This window comes from Leucoraja erinacea, chromosome 11 (genome assembly GCF_028641065.1).
Source record: "Leucoraja erinacea ecotype New England chromosome 11, Leri_hhj_1, whole genome shotgun sequence".
Lineage (NCBI taxonomy): Eukaryota > Metazoa > Chordata > Chondrichthyes > Rajiformes > Rajidae > Leucoraja > Leucoraja erinaceus.
In genome coordinates, this window is record NC_073387.1 from 16,189,667 (window position 1) to 16,214,261 (window position 24,595).

General features: G+C 42.0%; 1 protein-coding gene across 3 annotated transcripts in view; it reads right to left on the reverse strand.

The window, feature by feature from the left end:
• The window catches only part of arap3 (ArfGAP with RhoGAP domain, ankyrin repeat and PH domain 3), a 170,783-nt gene that overhangs the window by 106,561 nt on the left and 39,627 nt on the right, over positions 1–24,595 (reverse strand). The window contains exon 2 of one of the 3 annotated variants that reach the window (XM_055642726.1): positions 11,986–12,071. The exons of the other annotated variants lie outside the window; for them this stretch is intronic. The gene's annotated coding sequence lies outside the window, so the exon portion shown is untranslated. The remainder of the gene's footprint in view (positions 1–11,985; positions 12,072–24,595) is intronic. 3 annotated transcript variants of the gene reach the window in all.

The window sequence follows — 24,595 nt, forward strand, 5'->3', positions numbered from 1 at the left end:
TATGGATAACTGCAATTCAAAATCGTATTAAATAACACGACCATTCAACTTTCTTAAGGCTAAATTTCAATTTGGCTAGTTTATTTGCAGTGTAAAATTCAAATTATTATCTGTAGTTTTTTTTAGGCTCAAAAGTATTTTGAAATATGAAAAGTAAATAATAAACACTGATGCAAAAGGATATGTTTATATACCAAGGCTGTAATTCAAATAGGATATTCAGGTAGAGACATACTGTTTTGGGAGGGTGGTTAAAGATAATGAAAAAGGGTTTCCTCAACACAGGAAAATGCTCCCAAATGTTAAAAATAATGCCGTACAGCACAGACCTAGGCCCTTCGGCCCACCTTATCTGTGGACACCATACTGGGCTAGTCCCATTTGCCTGCATTTGTCCTCAGACCCTCCAAACCTTTCCTATTCATATATCAGTCCAAATGTCTTTTAAATGTCATAAATGTATCAACTTCTATAGTATCCAGTGACAGCTCAATCCAGATAGTAAGTACTTTAAAAGTGAAAAAGGTTGCCCCAAAGTCCCTCTTATGGCTTTCCCCTTTCACCTTAAGGCTATACTCTCTAGTTTTAGAATCCTCTAGTTTTAAACGGTGATGTTCATCATAAAAGTGGCTCAGCTTTTTTAAATGTGGACCAAAGGGAATTCTACAGATGAGTTGAGAATGACTACCATGGACACCAAGGCAACACTTGACCAAGTGTGGTAAACTAAAGATAATGGGTACAAAAGGAGAAAACACACCATTGGCTGGAGTCATTCGCACACAAAGGAAGATGGTTGAATGAGAACCTCTCCCCTCAACAGATTTATTTATAACCGGAGGGCGGAGCTAAAGCTAAAATAAAGTTGATTTATTGGAAATTTGAAGAAGAAGAATGGAGGACACAGAAGAGGGATGGAGAACAAAGGGGGACCTGGCGCGGATACTTTGTAACTGTAAGCACCCTTTATGGGCGACTATATACAGGCAACATCTCTGGAGAGAAGGGGAGGGTGACGTTTAGGATCAAGACCCTTCTTCAGTTCCGAAACCATTGCTTCTCTCCAGTAATGCTGCCTGTCCCGCTGAGTTACTCCAGGTTTTTTATGTCTGTCCTCAGTTTAAACCAACATCTGCAGTTCCTTCCTACATAGGATTAAATCTTTGACATTTGAACTATGAGAATTTGTGAGGCACAGTGTCTATTCCCAATGGTGGTTAGACCCGAAAGACTCAGTTATTTCCAAGGCACATAACCTGACCCTCAGTAATATTCACAATTAGGCCTTCTGTCCATTGATTCTTGAACAAATTAAAGTCTGCCAGAAGGATTTTGTCATTATCCTTTGTTCCACATCAGAAAAGACTGACATCACAGTCAGCTTCCACGATCTGCTAAGAATGATGCTCAGTGGTTTAACACATGCAAATCATCTAATATCATCCCATATCTCACGTCCATATACCTTGATTATATCAAGGTATATGGACTGCTACCCCCCCCCCCCCCCCCCCCACCCGCCCTTGTCCAATCCCTTCCCACCTATATCCCTGACACATTGCATGTCGTTCAACACTTGAAAAACCTTCAGTTTCCAGGCTCGCATTCACTCATCTTTACCATGGACATTAATAATTAGATTCCAAAGAAGGGTCCCAACCTGTAACGTCACCCATCCATTTCTCCAGAGATGCTGCCTGGCCCACAGAGTTACTCTAGCACTTTGTGTCTATCTTTAATATCATTCGATTCTCTCACTCTTGTACATCCCATTACAATTCTTCTTCACCCAACAACATTCATGGATCAGGATGGATCTAGCTTTGAGAGTCGCTTGTCTTAAATAGGTTCTCATTCAAAACAACTTTCCGATTTAAAAGGTTTTCATAATGTAGAATATATAATCACTTCTTCTCCCTTCTTTGAAATGCTGCTCCCATTGTAACGTTCTGCCTAATATTGGACATCTACATCCCAGATAATGTTAAAAGTGCACAAGGTGCTGGATTACTCAGCGGGTCAGGCAGCTGCAAAGATTCAGATGCATCTCCTCTAACCTCATCATGTGTGTTTGGTGCTTCCAATGTGGCCTCCAATATATAAAAGAACTAGCCTGCCCAACTTCTCTATATTACTCAAGCCCCTTACTACTGGCAACATCTCTTCACTGTACTCGTTACACCTTACTGATTGTTTCATGATCAGCATTACTGATAGATTTATTGAATTAACTGCATTTAAGTTCCCCTCTTCCATTGTGACTTTCTAGTTCATGTCCACATTTTGCTCATTAGTTTTGGATTGTGGATTTTTGGTCCAATAATTTAACCACAATGTTCCTACACAATCTGGAACACTTTTCATCCAACAGCACAGAGACCAGTAACTGGAAATTAGATATATATTTTTTGCTCAGCCAAATTATCACTGTGTTTTGTATTCATGCCAAATTTAGTTATTTGCAAAGATCGCACAATATGAAGTCTGCCACAGTGATAAAGTGTTTTATGCCCAGATATATGAACCAGGGCTGCCAACATTGGGTGAGAGTTGAGAGTGAGAAATTGCGAGGGAGTGTTGTACCATCAAATTTCAAAAGGTTCCTACCCTGGGAGGGGGAACATCCTTCTTCCACACCCTCTCCCCACTCGGTTGCTCCACTCCCTCACCAGGTACCCCCAAGGCCAGTGATCAGTGATCGCACAGCCTCCCCCCTTTCAAAAATGCTCCAATCCAATTTAAAGCATATATATTACATTAAAGTGTAAGTTAAAAGACTCGCTACAGTATGCACCATATTGCACAATTTCAAGCTGAAAAATGCAAATGTTCCATACCAATGGCAGAGGGGGACACCCCCCCCCCTCCCCCCCCCCCCCCCCCCCCCCCCCCCCCCCCGGTCGTTATACTCCCTCGGTCTTGGTCTCGGTCTCGCAATTTCTCACTCCCAACTCTCACCCAATGTTGGCAGCCCTGCTGTGTCTCCCTGTGTGTGTGTGTGTGTGTGTGTGTGTGTGTGTGTGTGTGTGTGTGTGTGTGTGTGTGTGTATGTGTGCGTGTGTGTATGTGTGCGTGCGTGTGTGTGCGTGCATGCGTGTGTGTCTCCCTGAATTGTATTCGTATTTAGGCCAATTGATGTCCTGGATTTTTGCAAGTGCAAGTTTAACATCTGAAAATCTGTTCCATCTCTGGGCACAGACCTTCTGAGAGAGGTTCTGGATGTATGTTGCATCCAACCCTCAGCTTTACACCAGAAGGGGTCAACGTACAACTGGCAAACTCGTTCATTTGAACGTGGTCACCAACCCTGCGGAAAACAATGATTAAGTACGTTTTACTTTATTTAAATGCATTTAATTATTCATTTGATATATGGATACGGATCTATTTCATTTTCAGACATATTTAAAAAATTTAATGTAGTTTAATTTAATTTAGAGATGCAGCATGGAAGTAGATCCTTCAGACCACCGAGTCCGTGCCAACCAGCGATCATCCCGTACACTAGCACAATCCTGCACATTAGGGACAATTTACAATTTTACAGAAGCCAAGTAAGCTACAAATCTGTACGTCTTTGGAATGTGGAAGGAAATCGGACCTCCCGGAGAAAAGAACTCTGAAGAAGGGTCCCAAGCCAAACGTCACCCATCCATTTTCGCCAAAGGTGCTGCCTGAGCCGTTGAGTTACTCCAGCAATTTGTGTCTAACTCTGCTCCTGGAGAAAGCCCACGCGGTCAAATTGAGAACGTACAAACCCCATACAGACAGCACCCATAGTCACGATCAAACATGGGTCTCAGGTGCTATAATGCAGCAACTCTGCTACTGCGCCACTATGCTGCCCTTAGTATTAAAAGGACTGTAGGTTTCAAAATCCGTCATATGAAGCCTGGACCTACATACTGCAAGAGGCCGCTTGACAAATGCAGGTATCGGCAGCTCATGGAGTAATTCAGCATGGAAACAGGCCCTTTGGGCCAACTTACCAAGACTATTCAAAATGCCCTGTCTATCTAGTCCTATTTGCCCGCATTGAGCAATATCCCTCTAAAATGTTTGGATAGGCAGAAAGCCTGGACATGTTGCCAATTGCTGAACAATTAAGCATGTGATATTTAACAATTTTAAAGGAAGATCAGGAAGAGTGACAGAAATCTTTGAAGGTATTAGGTCACATTCACAAAACTGTTCAAACAAAACAACACCCAAATGTTGGCGTTCGATGGAGACAAACAAGAGATTTACTGGAATGTAATCTAATAAGAAAGCTTGGGGAAACTTGGTTGTGCTTCATAGCCCTTTTTACCAAGAAAAGAAAACCACATGGGATCACCAAAATCAAGAGAGCTTCTGTTAATAGAAAGAAGCTATTTCCAATAACATCAACATTAGTAATTAAAACATGGAATTATGCCAAAAGATGCAGACAAGTTATAATCTGGAATGCAATGCCTTAAAGGGAAGGAGGTGGATTCAAATTGCATTAACAACCTTCGGAGGGGAATTAGATTAATATTTGAATGTGAAATACCACAGAGTTGTTGAGAAAGAGCAGTATTATCCATGAGTTATTTATAACAACATCGAATTAATGCTGTCATTATGGACAATTTCCCCATGTTTAATCTCATTTTGTGATCCTACATCTTTCTCAGTAAAAAGTGGAATTCTGATCTTTCTCACATCTTCTTTCAACATAGGAGGAAGCTATTTAGCCCATCAAGCCTATACTGATTCTTGAGAGAAATCCCATCCCCTGCTCTCTCTCAAATGGCCATCCACTTCACCCTGATTCTTCTAAGTCATATGGCCCTTCATCCCACTATGTCAACACCTACCTTTTTGCTCATTTACACTAACCCTATTTAATGAAATGTTTGCAAAAAAAGAATTAAACATGTATATGCAATAATAAATAATAACCATGTTTGCCATGGACATTGAAGGCTGAAGGGCCTGTTCCTCTGCTATATTGCTCTACATTCTATGTTCTAAGGCAGTGTAAATATCAATGAAACATCTGAAAGAAAAACCTTGTCCTTACTACATCAGACTTTGTACTCAAGGCTCAGGGTGGAGTTTGTCTCCATGTTCCAGTGATCTTTGCTGGCAGTGCATGGTTGTGGACCGTACAAGACAGCTCAATTAAGTATAGGTTATCATCTCATTCACAGTCCAACAGAATCCCAGAGTGCATTATGGTTGGCCACCTGCACTCCCACAAAATGTAGATCAAAGTGAATTTCATACAGGAAGGTAGGGACTGTATTTTGAAACAAAACTCCTGTTTGGAACAGCAATGTTTCATTGAGAAGGGGTTACCCAACCCTTATGTTTGTGCTCCATCCCCACTTCCCACATGCTTGCATTCTTTGTGAGTGTGGATGCTCAATATTTTTTGCAGTTCTTGAGTTAATTAAGCTAAAAGAGTTTAATTAACCCCCCCCCCCCCAAAAAAAAAATGATCAGAGTAAAGGGAAGTCTTGCCAGATTAAAGGGGAGTTGACACACACGTATGAATGTTGAAACTAACCAGACGGATGTTGCAGGATAAATGTGTTGTAAAACGACTTACTCAACAATCTGACTTCACTTTTTACTATTTTCTAAAGTTTTGAAAGAAAGCACTGATCAAACAGTAATAAATTGAAAGGAAAATCCTATATTTCTATGATCCTATAAAATCCTATATTTCTATAATCCTATAAAAATTCTATATTGTTTGGTGGTGCTTTGAACGTTTGGTGAGAAAAACTTAATTGAGTTATTAAGACATTATCAGTTATCAGTCTCATATCCCTACTGATGTGCTGAAGCCGCATCTAGCATTATGTGTTGGCCATATTTCCAGACTCACCTAGTTTGCAACGAAGATGTGAACTTAGATGACGGACATCTGTATTTGAACAATACGTGCATGTGTAGTTATTCATAACCTATGTTTGCAACTTTACTAATGGAGCTTTACTGTAGTAAACATAACATACAGCAGTACAGCCCTTCAGCCACAATGTCTGTTCCGAACATGATGCCCAGATAAACTAAGCTCAACTGCCTACACATGATCCATATCACTCTATTCCCTACATATCCATGCACCTACCCAAAGCCCCTTAATCACCACTATTGTATCTTCAGCAGTGACTCATCGTAGGGCAGCGATGAGGTATCCTTTAAAGTGTCATCACAGGTAGATAGAGTAGGTATGTTACAAAACCTATCTGAATCGTGGCTGAGCATGTGCCCTACCCCGTGTCCGCGATTTTGGCGCTGTTTAGAGGGGGCGGGTTTAAAACGCGATTTTTACTAGGCTGTTCCAATCGAAAATGTTCAGCCTAGTAAATCATTAACGGAAAATCGCTGAAAGACCCCTTCGCAAAAGGTATTATTAGTTTTTATGGCCTTGTATAATATTTATAGTAGTTTAAAAATCACTCTCTCACTCTGCAACCTCTCGCAGCCCAAGGGTTTTATAAAGCAAACAATTAAAGGTATGTACCTTATTTATACATGAAATGGGGCTTGTTTATAACCCTGTATATAAAGTTTTCTATAGCGAGTAGTTCATTTTGGGCTCTTTATATCCCGCAGAATTTTTCTGGGCACTTGAGGGCACAAATCCAGCGCAATGTGAACGTTCTAAACCAGCGCATTCACAGGAACCCACTAGAAAACCGATTTAAATTGACTTTAATTTACAGCTAATGAACACTAAATTCCTTCCATTTGGCCTATAAATCGATGTAAATGAGATTTAAAAATCATGTTTTATTGTGAATTATTTGTGAATATTATTTGGACACTTGGGCTATTTAAAAATGTTAATCATTTATTAAGAAATGGATAGATGTTTAGAGCTAGTAATTGAAGTTTGAAATTAGCTACAATTGTGTAACTACCTAATTATATGCTTTAATTTCAGGTCATCCAAGTAAGATTATTTTATATTTGTTTCCGAATGCTTCAATCTATGATAACTGAAAATTTCATTCAGTTCTCTTAATTTTTAAGAAGGTTATGGGCTTTTGACTGTCCACGATCACAGCTTTTTTGTTATGTCCATAGAAAATCAATAGGGAACAAGATGCTAATTTCCGAGTATGAAAATGGCCATAACTTTTTTATTACTTGAGATATTAAAGTGAATTAGGTGTCAAATTAAACTTATTGTTATGCTTTATCTGATGGGATAAATTGCAGACTTAATTTTTTAAATCTCAAAATTTTGTAACATTGCTAGATAGAGTGATCAAGGATGCTTTTTGGAACATTGCCCATCATCTGTCAGGGTATTGAGTGCAGAAGTTGGGATGTTATGTTTCAGTTATACAAGACATTGGTGAGGCCGCATTTGGATTATTGTGTTCAGTTTTGGTCACCCTGCTTTAAGAAGGGTCTTGACCCGAAACGTCACCCATTCCTTCTCTCCAGAGATTCTGCCTCTCCTGCTGAGTTACTCCAGCATGTTGTGCCTATCTTCGATTTAAACCAGTATCTGCAGTTCCATCCTACATAAGAAATATGTTGTTAAGCTGGGAAGGGTGCCGAGAAGATTCATGAGGATGTTGCTAGGAATTGAGGGCCTGAACTCTAAGGAAAGGTTGAGCATGCCAGGACTTTATTCCTTGTAGCACAGGGGAATGAGGGTTGATCTAATAGAGATGTGTAAGATCATGAAGGGGACAGATGGGTCTTTTACCCGATGTTGGGGAATAAAGCAACAGAGGACATAGATTTAAGGTGAGAGGTAGATTTAATAGGAACCCGAGGGATAAAGTTTTTCACACTGAGGATGGTGGGCATATGGAACAAGCTGATAGAGGAGGAGGTTTCCTCCTACACTCCAAAGACATACAGGTTTATAGGTTAATTGGCCATGGTAAAATTATAAATTGTCCCTACAGTGTACGATAGTGCAGGTATATGCTGGTGGGTGCGGGCTTGGTGGGCCTGTTTCCGCACTGTAGCTCTATAGTCTAAAGTAGTGAGGAACAGGGGGCAAGAGAGCTGAAGACCACACAGACCACCTCAGGCTTCTATGCTTGAATGCAGATGTGCAGATGTCAAATATGAGTTAGAGCAGTAATAGTGGACAACCAACAGCTTCCTACATAGGAGATGATCTGCTTATAGCAATGAGCGGAGGCTGTCGGAATGGTTGTAAAGTGAACTGTTCTTTTAATGAAGAAACAAGGAGCTGCAGATGCTTGTTTACCAAGGAAAGCCACATAATAATGGAATAACTCAGCAGGTCAGTCAGCATCCCTGCAGCATATAGATAGGTGATGTTTCAGGTTACAAAACGTCACCTATCCATGTTTTCCAGAGATGCTGCCTGACCTCCTGAGTTACTCCAACACTTTGTGTGCTTTTCAACAGTTCTTTAAAGTCTGTAAGTGCTGTGTCACAAAGTTAACCATTCCCTGCATTGCAGAGTTCCCTGCATTGCAACACTGCAGTAAAAAAGCTCTGACTATCGGTCAGTATAAAACTACCGAAATAAACCATTTGTACAAATCTGTACAGCATTTCATACTATAGTCAAACAAACAGCCTAGACACAACACTGAGAATGCAGATACAGTGCAGAAGATACAGACGTATAGAAACTCAGATTATAGACGGTGAGACTTTGTAAACATTTTTTAGGATAGGGATATTCATGGCAAGATCAGCATTTATTTTCTATACCTAACTATCCTTGTAAAGGTGATTGTGAGTTGCCATCTTAAATTGCCACCATTATTCAGGTGAAGTTACTCACAATGAGCTGTTTAGTTTAGAGATGCAGAATGGAGACAGGCCCTTTGGCCCACCGAGTCCATGCTGGTCGTTGATCACCCATTCACACTAGTTCTACGTTATCCTGCTTTCTCATCCAATATCAACATACCAGGGGTACTTTACGGAGACTAATTAACGTATAAAACCAAACGACTTGCGGATGTAGAAGGAAACCCGAGGTCAGGATCGAACCAGAGTCTCTGGCTCTGTGTGGCAACAGCTCCAACAGTTGTGCCACTGTGCCGCCCGAATCATCAACAAGCTGTTGGTTAGGGAGTTTCAGGTATTAGACCCGATGATAGTGAAGGGACCACATATATTTCCACTTCAAAGTGGTGCATAAAAAAATACAAATTAGGAGCAGGAATAGGCTGCTTTGCTTCAATAAGATTCTGGAGATTTAATTACAACCTCGACTCCCTATTATCACCTATCCTCGGAAAACAGAGCTACATGTTCCTAAGTGTAGACATTATGAACAATTTGTACTGGTCCAACCAGAGTGATGCCATAGACAAGAAAGTACATCTATGCCTCTACTTATCAGAAGGCTAAGGAAATTTGGCATGGCTCCAATGACATACCAATTATTGCAGATGCACCATTAAAAGCATACCATCAAGATGCATTGGATCTTAATATGACAACTGCCCTGCCCAAGACACAAGAAATACCAGGGAGTTGTGAACGCACACCTGTCCATCACACAAAGTAGCCTCCTTCCCATCAACCATTCCCATCTCAGTCATTCCAGCTTCTCCCCCCTCCTGGTGGGCAGAACATCCCTTTGCTCTACAATTCCCCAGAACCTTACCATGCACAGTGTAGGTCCCGCCCATGTTAGACTTTCCAAAATGCAATACCTCACATGTTTCTGCATTATGTGCAATTCCTTATTTTAGTTAAATGTAGAAACAAGCAACTGCAGATGCTGGTTTACAAAAAAACGACACAAAGTGCTGAAGTAACTCAGAGGGTCAGGGAGCAACTCTGCACAACAAGGATAGGTCATTTTTCACGCCAGGAGCCTTCCAACTGCCGGACAAAAGACGGATCCTGACCAATATGCCGCCCATTCACCTTCTCCAGAGATGCTGCCTGAACCACTGAGTAACTACAGCACTTTATATCCTTTTTCCTCTTTTTGATGCTTTTAGTATACTCTTGAACTTCAAGTTGAACAGTAGAGAACATACTGACTGGTTGCATCACGGCCTAATTCAGCAAGACAAATGCCCAGGATGAAGAAGATTACAAAAGGTCCATCACGGGTACTGACCACCTCACCATCAAACGGATCTATATGATCAATCTCAAAAAGGCAGCTAGCATCTTCAAGGGCCCACACCACCTTGACTGCACTCTCATTTCATTCCTGGCATTGGGCAGAAGGTATAGGAGCCTGAAATCTGTAAGGTCCAGGTTCAGGAGCAGAGCAGCTTCTTCCTTACAACCATCAGGCTATTGAACACTACAAACTTCAGCTATACCCCAAACTATGACCTACCTTGATTCGCCAAGGGAATTAAACATAGAAGCATAGAAAATACGTGCAGCAGTAGGCCATTCACCCCTTCGAGCCAGCACCCCCATTCGTTACGATCTCAGCTGATCATCCAGTATAAGTACCCCGTTCCTGCTTTCTCCCCATATCCCTTGATTCCATTAGTCCTAAGAGCTATATATAACTCTCTCTTGAATGCATCCAGTTAATTGGCCTCCACTGCCTTCTGTGGGAGAGAATTTCACAAATCCACAACTCTCTGGGTGAAAAGGCTTTTCAGTCCTTAATGGCCTACTCCATATTCTTAAATTGAGGCTTTGCTTTTTTTTTTTAAAACTATATTGTTTGTTAATTTATATATTGAACTTATTTTTATTGTTTACTATGGTGTCTATTGAGTATAATGTATACATATCTCTTGAGATGCCGCAAATTAGAATTTAATTGTTCTGTTTTGGACATATGACAATAAAACCCTCCCGACCTTCTCTTAATAATCCTTGATTCGATTTATTGTTCTGAACTAGACAGAAAGTATTGCATTCATATGGACCAATATACTTGTCTGAAAAAGGGTCTCGACCCAAAATGTCATCCATTCCTTCTCTCCAGAGATGCTGCCTGTCCCACTGAGTTACTACAGAGAGTGGTGAGGACAGCGGAGAAGATCACCAAATCACCCCAACCAGCAATCCAGGACTTATACCCATCTCGCTGTTGCAAGAGAGCAACCAATATCATCAAAGACACCACCCACCCAGCACACAAACTGTTCACCCTCCTACCATCCGGCAAGCGCTACCGCAGCATGCGGAGCAAAACTACCAGATTCAAAAACAGCTTTTTACCCTCAGGCCATCAGACTACTCAACACACTCAAGAAAATTTCATGAACATTACACAAACTAAGACCAATTGACTGTCAAAATAACTTTAATTCAATGTCTGCAGTATGCCGTTTGCATTTTTCTATATTGCATCTTTTATTATTGCACCTTAATAACATACCTCAAAATTTTACTGCACTCTGGCACATTGTGAATATTTTATATAATGTCTATTTTTATTGGTATATAGTCTGTCTGTGTTATAAATATTACTTGCACATTTGGAGTATGGGGAAACGCAATTTCAATCCTCTGTGTAACTACTTGTTGCATTATTTGAATTGACAATAAAGTTTACTTTACTACTTTACTATCCTGCATTTTGTGTCTATCTTTGGTTAAAATCAGCATCTGCAGTCCTTCCTACACATTTCAAAATACTTTAATGCTTCTTTTTCTGTTGGGCAAATACTTGCTACTGTGGCTATTGTGGGTCAAATATGATATCTTGACACAACATGCAGATTTTGAGCAGGAAATGTCATTTTGGCTTCTTGTTTAAACTGATAATGATCTTGCTAACAGATGATGATGCTTGATTAAAATTTTATACCAGTCTTTCCATTACACCGGAAAGTCGAGGAGAGGGCACTAATTGGATATTAACATATTTCACACACTGTGAAGATAATTTGAGATCCAAACAGAAACAACATCAGAAAGACCCATACATGAAACACATCACACTAGGCATGCAACAAAAAAAGCCTTTCACTGTACCTCTGTACACATGACAATAATAAACTAAACTGAACTACATACTTCTGCCGTACTGTGATGAAGCAAAGACACAAACAAGATTCTCACCATTGTGTTAAAATCCGTCTCTTGCTTCATCCCCACCTTCTCCTCTGTTGTATGTAACCTCTTCAATTTCCACAACCTGGTTAGAACTGATAGAGGAAGTACTTCAATTACACATGTTCAGGAAGGTATGCCAGTTTAATGATTTGTCATGCTCGGAGTTTGCAACGTGATAGCCATAGATTGGGCAATTGAAGGCTAAGGGGAAGTTTTAATTTAGTTTAATTTATTATTGTTACGTGTACCAAAGTATAGTGAAAAACATTTTTGTTGCATGCCATCCAGTCAGTGAAAAGACAATGCATGATTACAATCAAGCCATTCACAGTGCACAGATACAGGATAAAGGGAATAACATAAGAAAAGAGTAAGATAGAGTCTGGTAAAGTTCAATTAAACATAGTCCAAGGGTCTCCAATGATGTGGGTCAGGAACCACACTTTAGTTGGTGATTGGATGGTTTAATAGCCTGATAACAGCTGGGAAGAAACTGTTCCTGAATCCATAGGTAGATACAAAATGCTGGAGTAACTCAGCGGGACAGGTAGCATCTCTGGAGCAACGTTTGGGCAACGTTTCTGTTCAAGACCCTTCTTCAGACTGAAAATTAGGGGAAAGGGAAATGGGAGATATAGATGATGATGTAGAGAGATATAGAACAATGAATGAAAGGATTGAATCCGGAGGTAGGCCTTATCACTAGTGGCACTGAAGAAGAGTAGAGGAATGCGGCAAATCAGCCACATTCATATCAAATGTAGGGATGGGCTTCAGGGTCCAGATGTTCTCCTACTGCCCCTATTTCCGTGTGTCCTCCAAATTGATACCAAACTCCCATCAACACTAATGTGTCTTTATTCTCCCTGTATTGACATTGTCCTCCCAGATTCCACCACTCATCTATAATCATAATAGCAATTTAACAGTTGCAAGTTAAGTACCAAATCACATGATTTGGGGAATTTTGGAAGAAACCAGAGTATTAGTGGGTTCCGATGCAGTTATCTGAAAATATACAAACTCCACATAGGCAGCAAAAAAAGACACAAAGTGCTGGAGTATCCATAGTTCCATATTCCCACCATCGAAGGGATCTACATGAGTCACTGCCTCCAAAAGGCAGTCAGCATCATTAGGGACTCGGACCACCCTGGCCACATTTTCATTTCACTCCTGCCATCAGGAAGAAAAATAAACCTGAAAACTGTAACTTTTAGGCTCATGAGCAGCTTCTTCCCTACAAGCATCAGGCTAATAAACACAAGGTACTGGTGTAACTCAATGGGTCGAGCAACATATCTGGAGAACATTGATAGGTAACATTTATGGTGACAACTGGTCAGAGATCAGTATGGTGAAGTCAAAAGGCAGCAGATGACATTGTACTGCCTATAATGTATGGGTTGCTATTTGCTCAAGGGTATTTCAGAATATTGTGAAATAGTATTTTCGTTTCAAAGATAAGTTCTGCCTTAATTGGTTGTGTATATTCGAATTGTTATTTTCATACATAATCATTGTAAGCTAGAATTTAATTGGCAAGATAACCAAATTACTGTTGGTCCATCTCCCAATTCACTATCCCTGCTTATTCTCCGTGAGCTGTCCAAATGGTTTACATGGCTGATACCAAACTAGCAGAACTGACTCCATATTTTTTGTTCCACCTCGGGATTATGTTCCCAGACAGACACAGAAAAATATTTGATGATATAGAACAGTACAGCACAAGACCAGGCTCTTCAGCTCACAATATCTGTGCTGGTCATGATGCCAAGACCATCACTGGTCTATCTGCAATGGAGGTAGTTGGTGCAAGTACTATTTCAATGTTTAAGAACCATTTAGACAGGTACATGGACAGGATAGGGTTAGATGGATATGGGCCAAATGCAAGTCCCTGAGAGTGGACGCTAGCGCGCTTTAGCTGCTGCTGTTCTCTCTTCACATTGTGTTTTTTGATTTTTTGATTTTGTGTCTTTGGAACGATTTCTATCTTTTAATTTGTGTATTGATGATGTCCTTATTATTTATTTTTTCTCCGATTATATGTTTTTTTTCTCTTCTGCTAACTTTTGTAAGATGTCCTTGAGACTTTGAAAGGCGCCCGAAAATAAAATGTATTATTATTATTATTAAATGCAGGCAGGTGGGACAAGTGTAGATGGGACATGTTGGTTGGTGTGAGCAAGTTGGGCTACTCGAAAGTTTCCATGCTGTATGATTCCAAGGGCACTAATGAGTACAGATCCTTTGATTGCTAAATCCATGCCAAAGTTTTATATAAAGTACACAAGCTGTTATGAAGTGTTCTGGAAATGGTTTTGATTGAAGTTGTCAACCTAAAAGCAGTCAAATTTCAATACTGAGTGAACAATTGATTGAAAGATACAGCATGAAAACAGGCCCATCGGCCCACCAATTACACACTGACTATCGATCAACTGTTCACATTAGTTCCATACTATACCACTCCTTTCGGTCCCACTCCTTGTACACCAGGGGCAATTTGTATCGGCCAATTAACCTACAAATTCCCATGTGGTCACAGGGCAAACATACTAACACCACACAAACAGCACCAGAGGTCGGGATCAAATCCGGGTCCTGGCGCTATGAGGCAGCGACAGGAGGAGAAGGAGGAAAGTGGGATAAACTGGATAATTCTTTCAAAGAGTTGATACATACTTGGTGAGCAGAATGGCACTGTTGTAGTAAAACATCCACTGCAAGATGCACTAGTTTTTTATTTTTATTTTTAGTTTTAGAGACAGTGCAAAAACAATTCTTTCTGCCCACTGAGTCCACACCAACCAGCGATCCCCATACACTCGCACTATCATACACATAGGGACAATTTACAATAAACCTATAAACCTGCACATCTGTGGAGTGTGGGAGGAACCCAGAGCACCCAGAGAAAACCAACGCTGTCAAAGTTGACCACAGGCTATTGACTGGGACCGCATGCAAAGGTCGCCACTTTCAAAGTCTAGTCCAATCCACACGCTTGGTCTTCTGGTCTGGCACAAGATCTAGGCAAGCCCCAGGCTGCTGCAGGGCCTCCTCTGAGCATCTAAGATGCACAGACTTTATGAAATTACAAGTAAATGCATTGAGAGACACATATGAAATGTGACACTGAGCACTCTAAATTGCAGCCCTATATGTTTTACAGCCGCACCTAGAGGATGTAATGTGTCTTCACTGGACCCTCCCTGGACAGCTGAGTGGGTATCTATGAACCCACTGCACCCGTAGTGTTGACAAGAAGATATTTATGGTTCCCAGGAGCTGGAATGAAAACTGAGCCAGTAGAAAATATGCCTAATCTTCCTATTTATATCGCTGTTTATCTCTTTATCCAAATAGCGGACACTTCCTTCACATAAGGTTCAAAGTTGCTCCCATTATAACACAGCTAAACACAGGATACAGCTGGCTCACAATTTACTGGGAACTTGAGAGCTCCTGACCACAAGCTATCATCATCATCAGCGTCACCTCCCAACACCCACCACATCAAAACAAAAAGGGGCTTAAGAACATACGGGGAGCGTTTGAAGTCTCCGGGACTATATTCATTAGAGGTTAGAAAGATCAGGGGCATCTCATTGAAACTGACGAATGATGAAAGGCCTAGATAGAGTGAAAGTGGAAAGGATGTTTCCAGTAGTAGGAGTCTAGAACCAGAGGGCACAGCCTCAAAATAAAAGGACGTACCTTCAGGATGGCAATGAAGAGAAATTTCATAAGCCAGAGGGTGGTGAATCTCTGAAATTCATTGCTTGGATTGATATAAAGCAGAGATTGATAAATTCTTAATTAGTAAAGGGGCTGTCGAACCGCGGCAACCTAATCTGCGGGTTTAGAAGAGCTTGTCCCCGACTCAAACTCGCAACATGGTCGACACATGGTCCTAGGAGGTCCTAGGAGGTCACTGGAACTCTCCTTCATGCTCGAGGGAAGTTCCCACCTACTTGTGGCCTCAGCTACATTTTTGAAAATGTTGAAACATTTTCCACGAGTAAAAATTGGTCGACATGGTTCTTTTGAACTCGTAGTGCAGTGGAGTTGGGTCGCTATGTAGGTACAGGCAGTTGAGGGCAGCCGTAGGCAATCTCCTTTGCTGACCGGAAATTTTAATTGGCTCATTGGAGTTTTCAGGATCAAGGAAAACCGTTAGTAAATAAAATGCCCGCTAAACTGTACAAGTTGTCTGGCTTCTTAAAAGTGTCTCCACTTCTTAAAAGTGTCTCCACTCCTGCCCCCCCCCCCTCCTTCTCCCCTTCTTCTTTACTCTCCTTCCCCCAACCACCGCCCTCTAAAGGACTTACCGTTATGTGCCAGCCATTTTTTACCTTTCTGTTCATCGCGGATGTGAATTTCAGACAGCGCTCCCCTGCTATCCCTGGCCCCCGCCTTTGCAATGTGTTGTGTGTGTGTGCGCATGCGGTCGATCCAGCTCCAGCATCACTGACGGTCGATCCAGCTCGAGGTTTTTCAGGCGAGTGCCCTCGACCTTGAAGGTCGAAGACAGTCTTCTGAACTCACGGATTAGGTCGCCGCAGTGGGACGGCCCCTTAAGGGTGACAAATGTTACTGGGAGAAGGCAGGAGAATGGGGTTGAAAGGGAAATTAGATCATGCAGAGGAGACACGATGCGCTGAATGGCCTAATTCTGCTCTGATGTCTTATGGTCTAAGTAAAGGGTAGGCTAATTCAACTTGCTGCTTAGCACTTTAGGGAGCAAAGGAAAAGTTCAAGGGGTATGAATACTTTTGCAAGCCACTGTAACTGAGGGAAGCTACAGTGGGAACATGCAGGCCCTTGTTGGAGTCATGACACATCATCACAGTGGCGGAGTGGTAGAGTTGCTGGATTACAGTGTCAGAGACCCGGGTTTAATCCTGACAACGGGTGCGGTCTATACACCATTTGTACGTTCTCCCTGTTACTGCGTGGGTTTTCACCGGGTGCTCCGGTTTCCTCACATATTCCAAAGACATATAGGTTAGTACATTAATTGGCTTCTGTAAAGAATTGTCCCCATGGTGTAGAATAGAACTAGTGTAAAGGTGATCGTTGGTTGACATGGACGTGGTGGGCCAAAGAGCCTGTTTCCAAGCTCTATCTCCAAATCTAAACCTGGAACCTAAACATCAAGGAAATAGACCGAACTGATAATCTCCTACCATGCACCAACTGTTACTCACAAAACAAAGAATGCTCTACCCTCCTCCATTCCCTCAATAAACATGCAGTTGAAGATGTAAACACTATAGTTTTATTGGCTTGTTATTGTTTCAAGATACAGTGAAAACCATTGTTTGCATGCTATCCAAGCAGCCACACCATAGAGTACATCAAGGTAGTACAAGAGAGAAAAGTAAGGCACAATACAATGTAACAACTACAAAGAAAGTCCAGATAAACAAATATGAAGGGCTGCATCATTGAGAGATTCGGAGATTAAGAATACATCTTTTGTATGCAAGAGGTCTATTCACGAGTCTGTTCATGGTGTGGAAGAAGCTTTTCTTGAATCTGCTCTAGTATCTTTAGCCTGAAGCCCGTCGGGAAATGTGGAGTGACCTGGGTGTGAGTAGTCCTTGATTATGTTAGCTGTTATCCAATGTGACATTTGTCAGGGTCGATGGAAGGGGGGGTGGGGGGTGGGCGGGGTATTGGGGTGAAGGAGATTGGTTTGCGTGCTGCACTGGGCTACATTCACAACTCTGCAATTTCTTGTGTTCTTGGCAACAGCAAGCTCTGATGCTGTGTAGAAATTGGTAAGAGTCGTTGGAGGCATGCCCAATTTCGAAAGCCAGCTGTAAAAAGTTGAGGCATTGATGTGGTTTCTTGGCTAGAACATCTTGCGGTTGGACAAGAACAAGTTGTTGATGATATTTATACCTTGGAACTCGAAGATTCGTCATTTAATTGTACTTCCGGTGGCGCTGGTGTCAGCAGCCTCCACCTACAGCCCGGTATCTTTTTGTTTTTTTGTTTATTTAGTTTGAAAAAGTGTGTTTTTTTGTGGTTTTTTTGGTGTTTTTATGCGGGGGATACCGTCCTTCAGCCGCTTCCTTGGTGAGGACGCGACTATTATTCGAGTCGCGTCCTATACCCCCCCGTTTCTCCGGCCTACCTACCTGGTTTTGGCGCGATGCCTTTTCTATTCCAAATCGACAGGAGTACTGGCCAGAATTGCCCCAGGTAGAACAGCGCTGGTAAACATCGTTGGGGCATGGCGGTGCAAAGACCGGAGGTCGCCGTCTGGATCCCTGGAACCTGCTGGACCTGCTGAACTGATAATCTCATACCATGGACCAACGGTTTGCGGAGCTCTACCCTCCTCCTCCCGCGGGCAAGCGTTGAAGATGTAAACACTAGCGCGGGGTCCTGTGACTCTGCCGGCTCGGCCTGTGGACTCAGGAGCTGCGGACTCCGGCAGCGGGAGGCAAGGCTGATCAGGAGGTCCGTAACCGCTGAGGAGGAGGATGCTCACCGTCGGGGATCGGCGTCGGCGTTCCACCAGCCCGGCGTGAGGGCCTGAACATCGGGCCACTCGGGGCGGCGACTGCGGGTGCTCGGAAGGCCCCAACCACGGATGAACACGAAGGGGAGGCTGGCTGGACTATGGTGCCATCCTCACCTTGGTGCCATTTATGTTATGTTGTGTCGTGGACTTTCTGTGTTTGTGCTTTTTTTTAAATTCAATTTCAATTTTATTTTTTATATGTTTTATTATTTATTTTTATTTTTTTTTTAATTTTTATGATACTGCATGTAAGGGAAATTCATTTCATTGTCTCAAATCGATACAATGACAATAAATTTGAATACAATACAATACAATACAATAGTTGACGCTGAGTGTGAATTTATTCTTTAGTTTAGTTTAGAGATACAGGCCCTTCAGCCCACTGAGTCCGCGCTGACCAGCAATCCCCATACACTACCACTATCCGACACACGAGGGACAATTTTACAATTTTACCAAAGCCAACTAACCTACAAACCTGTACATCTTTGGAGTGAGGGATTAACCCGGAGAAAACCCCTGCAGTCACAGGAAGAATGTGCAAACATAGTCAGGATTGAACCCAGGTCTCTGATGCAGCAAGGCAGCAGCTCTACCACTGCACCACTGTGCTGCCCTACAGTCTTCACACTTTGCTACTAATCTCCCTATTTCCTTCCTGTATTCTATTTCGCCATTGATTGCGATCTGGCCCACTATGGCGGGATCATCTGCAAACTTGTCAGTGACGCTAGAGTAAAGGTTTTCACACGGTCGTTAGTATATAGAGAGTATAGCAAGGTGCTGATAATACAGACCTCTGTTGATAGTGGTGTTTAGAATTATCGTGGAGGATTGCTCCCTATCCACGCTGAATATAGCCTATGGGTCAGCCTGATAAGCCCTCGGGTGGGTCCCGCCGACTGATGAGCCTTTGGGCGATGTCCTGCCAACCACCAAACCTTCCATATCCAGGTGTTCCAAAGATGTACAAGGCCAGGGAGATGAAGTTTGCTTTGGACCTGTTGCAGCAGAAGGCAAATTGCAGTGGATCAAGGTTTTCTGGGAAGCTGGAGTTAATGTGCACCATGTTCAGTCTCCTAAGGCGTTCCCTGATGGTGGAGGCTTAGCAACCAGACAGTAGTTATTAACACACACTACCTTGGTTTACTGCGGCACTGGGGACTGGGATGATAGTAGTCTTCTTAAAGTAGGTGGGAACCTCACTTAGATTGGAGTAGGGAAGGGTAAAGATGTCTGTAAATACATTGTCTATGGGCACGACAGAGTCTGAAGAAGGTTCGACCCCAAACATCACCTATTCCTTTTCTCCAGAGATGCTGTCTGGCCTGCTGAATTACTCCAGCATTTTATGTCTATCTTCCATGTCCGTAAAAGATTCCCTAAGTGTTTCCTGACAGAGAAAAATATGTTAAGGAAGCCAAGGACCATCAGTCTTGGATAATGTTCTAAGCCATTAACTACTCGCGAGTTTGAAGAAGATTAGCACAAAGAGGACTTGGAACCTTTCCAGGGCTCTGCGTGCATGGCCAACATTTAGTTTAGAGTTTAATTTAGAGATACAGTGTGGAAACAAGCCCTTCTGCCCACAGAGTCCATGCCGACCATCAATCACCCCATACTCTAATTCTATCCGACACACTAGGAACAATTCATGGAAGCCAATTAACCTACAAACCAGCATGTCTTTGGAGTGCAGTAGGAAACCGGAGCATCCGGTGTAACCCATGCGGTCACAGGGAGAACATCCAAACTTTGGCCAGATAGCACCCGCAGTCAGGATCAAACTTGGGTCTCTGGTGTTGTAAAGCGGCAACTCTACAACTGTGCCGCTTCAACATAACAAAACCAGAGCAAATACAAAGTGCAGGAGAAACTCAGCGGGTCAGACAGCATCTGTGGAGGGATTGGATAGGTAATGTTTCAGGTCGGGACCCTTCTTCAGCCCCGAAATGCCACCAATCCATTCCTATCACAGATGCTGCCTGACCCATTGAGCGACTCCAGCTGTTTGTGGTTAGCCGTATTTTTCCAGCAGCTGCATGTCTCTCGTGACACCAAAACCAGAGGCGGACGAAGGGCACATAAGCAGTGCTTTCAAGAACTTCATTTTTCAACAAATCTCAAAATAAATCAATATAAACGTTCACTTAATAAAAATCCTCATTCTTTTCTTAAACAACTTGTTTTCTGTTCTTAATTTTCTCCGTGACTTCCTCCAATTTTCCACATGAAAACAGCTCGGTCTCTTCCACATTTCACATCCTTCAATCGATGAAGTAATTTCAACAGAAGATCACGACAAAGCATCCAAAGCATTAGTAAGATGTTAAGATAGTTATGAAGAAAAGGCTGGGGAATGAGGTTGAGAGGGAAAGATAGATCAGCCTCGATTGAATGGCAAAGTAGACTTGATGGGGCAAATGGCCCAAGTCTGTTCCTAGAACTTTATTTATTTATTTTTTTTATTTTTGTATTTATATTTTTTATTAGAAGCAGTGTACAAAAGTATAAACCGCGGCATTTGACATAATACATTTACTGTACACTTCCATTTTGATTTTAACAAAGATGAAATGCAAAAAGGGAGAAAGAGCAAGTAAGGAAGAAAGTGAGAAAGAGTGAATATGTAAGAATAGAACCCCTAAACTACCAAATGAGTGTAATCAAAGAGTGAGTGAGTAAAAACTTTAAAAAACAATAAAAATACAGAAACGAAAAAAAAGGAGAAAAAAACAATGTGTTGATATACCTGCTTCATTTCTCATCACACCCATCACCCAGTCCGTAATTTGGTTGCATTCCGAAGTTGAGTTGCACCATACTATCCTTGTAATGAATCAATGAAAGGAGACCATATCTTTGAAAATTGCTCTGATTTTCCTGCTAAGACAAGTCTCATATCTTCAAGATGTAGCGTCTCAGACATGTTTGTAATCCACATTTTAAGAGTTGGGGGAGATGCATTTTTCCAAAATTTAAGTATGTGTTTTTTCACCATTATCAGGCTATAGTTAAGGAAACGTCTTTGAAATATTGATAGCTCAGATAGCAGCTCCTGCTGTTCCGAAAATAATCAGTTCTATATGGGGGTCCAGTTTTGTTTTTAATAATTTTGAGAACATTTCAAAGATTTCTTTTCCAAAAGTTATGGAGTTTTATGCAAGAGGCAAAGGAGTGTGTTATAGTTGCTTCTTGAGAGAGATATTTGTCGCAAATAGGAGATACTGTTCCTAGAACTTAACTTACAAAAGTTGCACCCAACTATTTCACAGCAAAACTCCACTAAGTGGAAATCACACCATATTTAATGTTCACACCATTCTGTCCAGTTGACGTTTACACTCTGCCTATTTGATCTGGTCTTATTAGACATAAACATTCCTTTAATAATAACTTTATTTATAGAGCACTTTAAAACAACCACAGTTGCAACAAAGTGCTGAACATGACTGATCATGGACAAGAAATTATTACATAACAATACAAACATTAAACAAAAGAGTAAAAACAATAAAGATTAAAAACATTAAAAGCACTAAAATCAGGAGCAAAGTCTCAAGCAGTGTCAAAAGCCAACGAATATAAATGTGTTTTAATACTGGTTTTGAAGATGGACAGTGAGGGGGCCTGTCTGATGTGCAATGGCAGGGTGTTCCAGAGTGCCGGAGCAGCAACAGAGAAGGCTCTCTCCCCTCTGAGCTTCCGCTTAGACCTCGGTACCTCCAGGAGCAGCTGATCAGCTGACCTGAGGCACCAGGCAGGAGCGTATGGGTGGAGAAGTTCAGAGAGGTAAGGCGGGGCGAGCCCATTTAGAGATTTAAAAACAAATAAAATAATTTTAAAATGAACTCGAAAGTGCACTGGGAGCCAGTGGAGGAGGCCAGAATTGACGTTATGTGCTCCCTCTTTCGAGTTCCAGTTAAAAGGCGAGCAGCAGCATTTTGAACCAACTGGAGACGAGCCAGTGAAGATCGTGCAACTCCAAAGTACAGTGCGTTACAGTAATCCAGCCTAGATGTAATAAAGGCATGGATTACTGTTTCAAAATGCTGCCGCTCGAGAATGGGCTTCACCTTTGCCAGTTTCCTTTGGTGAAAGAAGCTGGACTTAACCACAGCGCCTATTTGATGATCTAGTTTAAAATCACTGTCCATCCTAAAACCCAGGTTTAAAACTGTTGGCTTCACGTACCGTGCCAGTGGACCCAAGTCAACAAGGGGAGGTTCACGGCAGCCATTGGGGCCAAACAATATCACCTCTGTCTTCTTTTCATTAAATCCTAGAAAGTTTAGGGCCATCCAGGACTTAATGTCCTCAAGACATGACAGAAGTGATTTGACAGAAAAGACGTCTTCCTTCCTCAGCGGCATATATAATTGGCTATCATCAGCATAACAGTGAAAAGAGATTCCATGCTTTCTAAGGATGGAACCCAGAGGAAGTAGGTATAGTGAGAAAAGCAGGGGCCCTAAAATTGAGCCCTGTGGAACCCCATATGCAAGAGGAGCGGAAGAGGATTCAAAACCAGCAAGGCTTACACACATGGTTCTGTCTGCCAGATAGGACCTGAACCATCCCAGGGCACTGCCACAGATGCCCACTAGGTGCTGTAATCGAGATATTAAGATACCATGGTCCACTGTATCAAAGGCGGCAGATTGGTCCAGCAGGACAAGAACCACATAATTACCAGAATCATTTGCTAGGAGGATGTCGTTAAAAACCCTTAGCAAAGCTGACTCTGTGCTATGCATAGTTTTAAATCCAGACTGGAAAACCTCCCGAATATTATGCTCGTCCAGGAAGAGTTTTAGCTGAGCATAAACAACTTTCTCCATGATTTTAGAGATAAAAGGCAACTTGGAGATCGGTCTAAAATTGGCCAGAACAGTTTGATCCAGGCCAGGTTTCTTAAGTAGTGGTTGCACTACTGCATGTTTAAAACTTACGGGGACAACCCCAGAACACAAGCTGCTGTTTATAATGGCAAGAAACGATTGCCCTATACTGGGGAAAACCTCTTTAAAAAGATGAGGAGGGACAGCATCACAAGGGGAACCCGATGGCTTAATATGGCTAACCACATCCTCTAAACACGACAATGCCACAGGCACAAACTTATCCAATACCAGCAGGCATGGGACCGAGACAGAGGGATCAGAGGCAGGAGCTGAAATGAGAGCCCTTATGGAAACAACCTTATTAATAAAAAAGTGCAGGAAGTCATTGCACATTTCAGATGATGCTTCCAGGCAGACAGGCTGCGGGGCATTTAGAACAGAATCAATGATTTTAAATAGCACACGTGGGTCGTGACGCTTAGACACAATAATATTAGACAAATTAATTACTTTTCCTATCCGTAACCACTATTTCTTTCCGGTGAAACGTATTTGAAATTCAGTTCTTTCTACAGTGAAATGTAATTTTGATGGTTGTCCAATCAAATGGCAACACTGTGGAAATTCAATCACACGTTACCAGAGCAAATTACGATTGCACTGACGATGCAGATAAGCCCGACAAAATATTTTGTGCTCTGGAAACAGTGCCAATTGTGAGAATCGGAAACACATCAGAAGGGAAAATATTCTGCATCCTGTACACTGCAGAAGATAGGAGCAAAGTGTTGGTGGTTAGATATGTGTTTAGGTTATGGGGAAAAGACAGGAGAATGGAGTTGAGTGGAAAAAATACACAAGCCATGATCGAATGACAGAGTAGACTCGATGGGCCGAATGACCCAATTCTGCTCCCGTGTCTTAAGGTCTTGAATATAGATATACAGCTAGCTTATTCTATTAGGTCAGTGGCAGTACCAGTGTGGCACAGTGATGCAGCGGTAGAGTTGATGCCTTACAGCGCCCGATACACTAGTTCCATCCTCATCACGGGTGCTGTCTGTACAGAGTTTATACATTCTCACTGTGATCGCTTGGGTTTTCTCAGGGTGCTCCGATTTCCTCCCATATTCCAAAGATGTACATCTGGGTTTGTAGATCACTTGGCTTCAGTAAGAATTATAAATTGGACCTAGTGTGTAGGATAGTACTAGTGTGCACG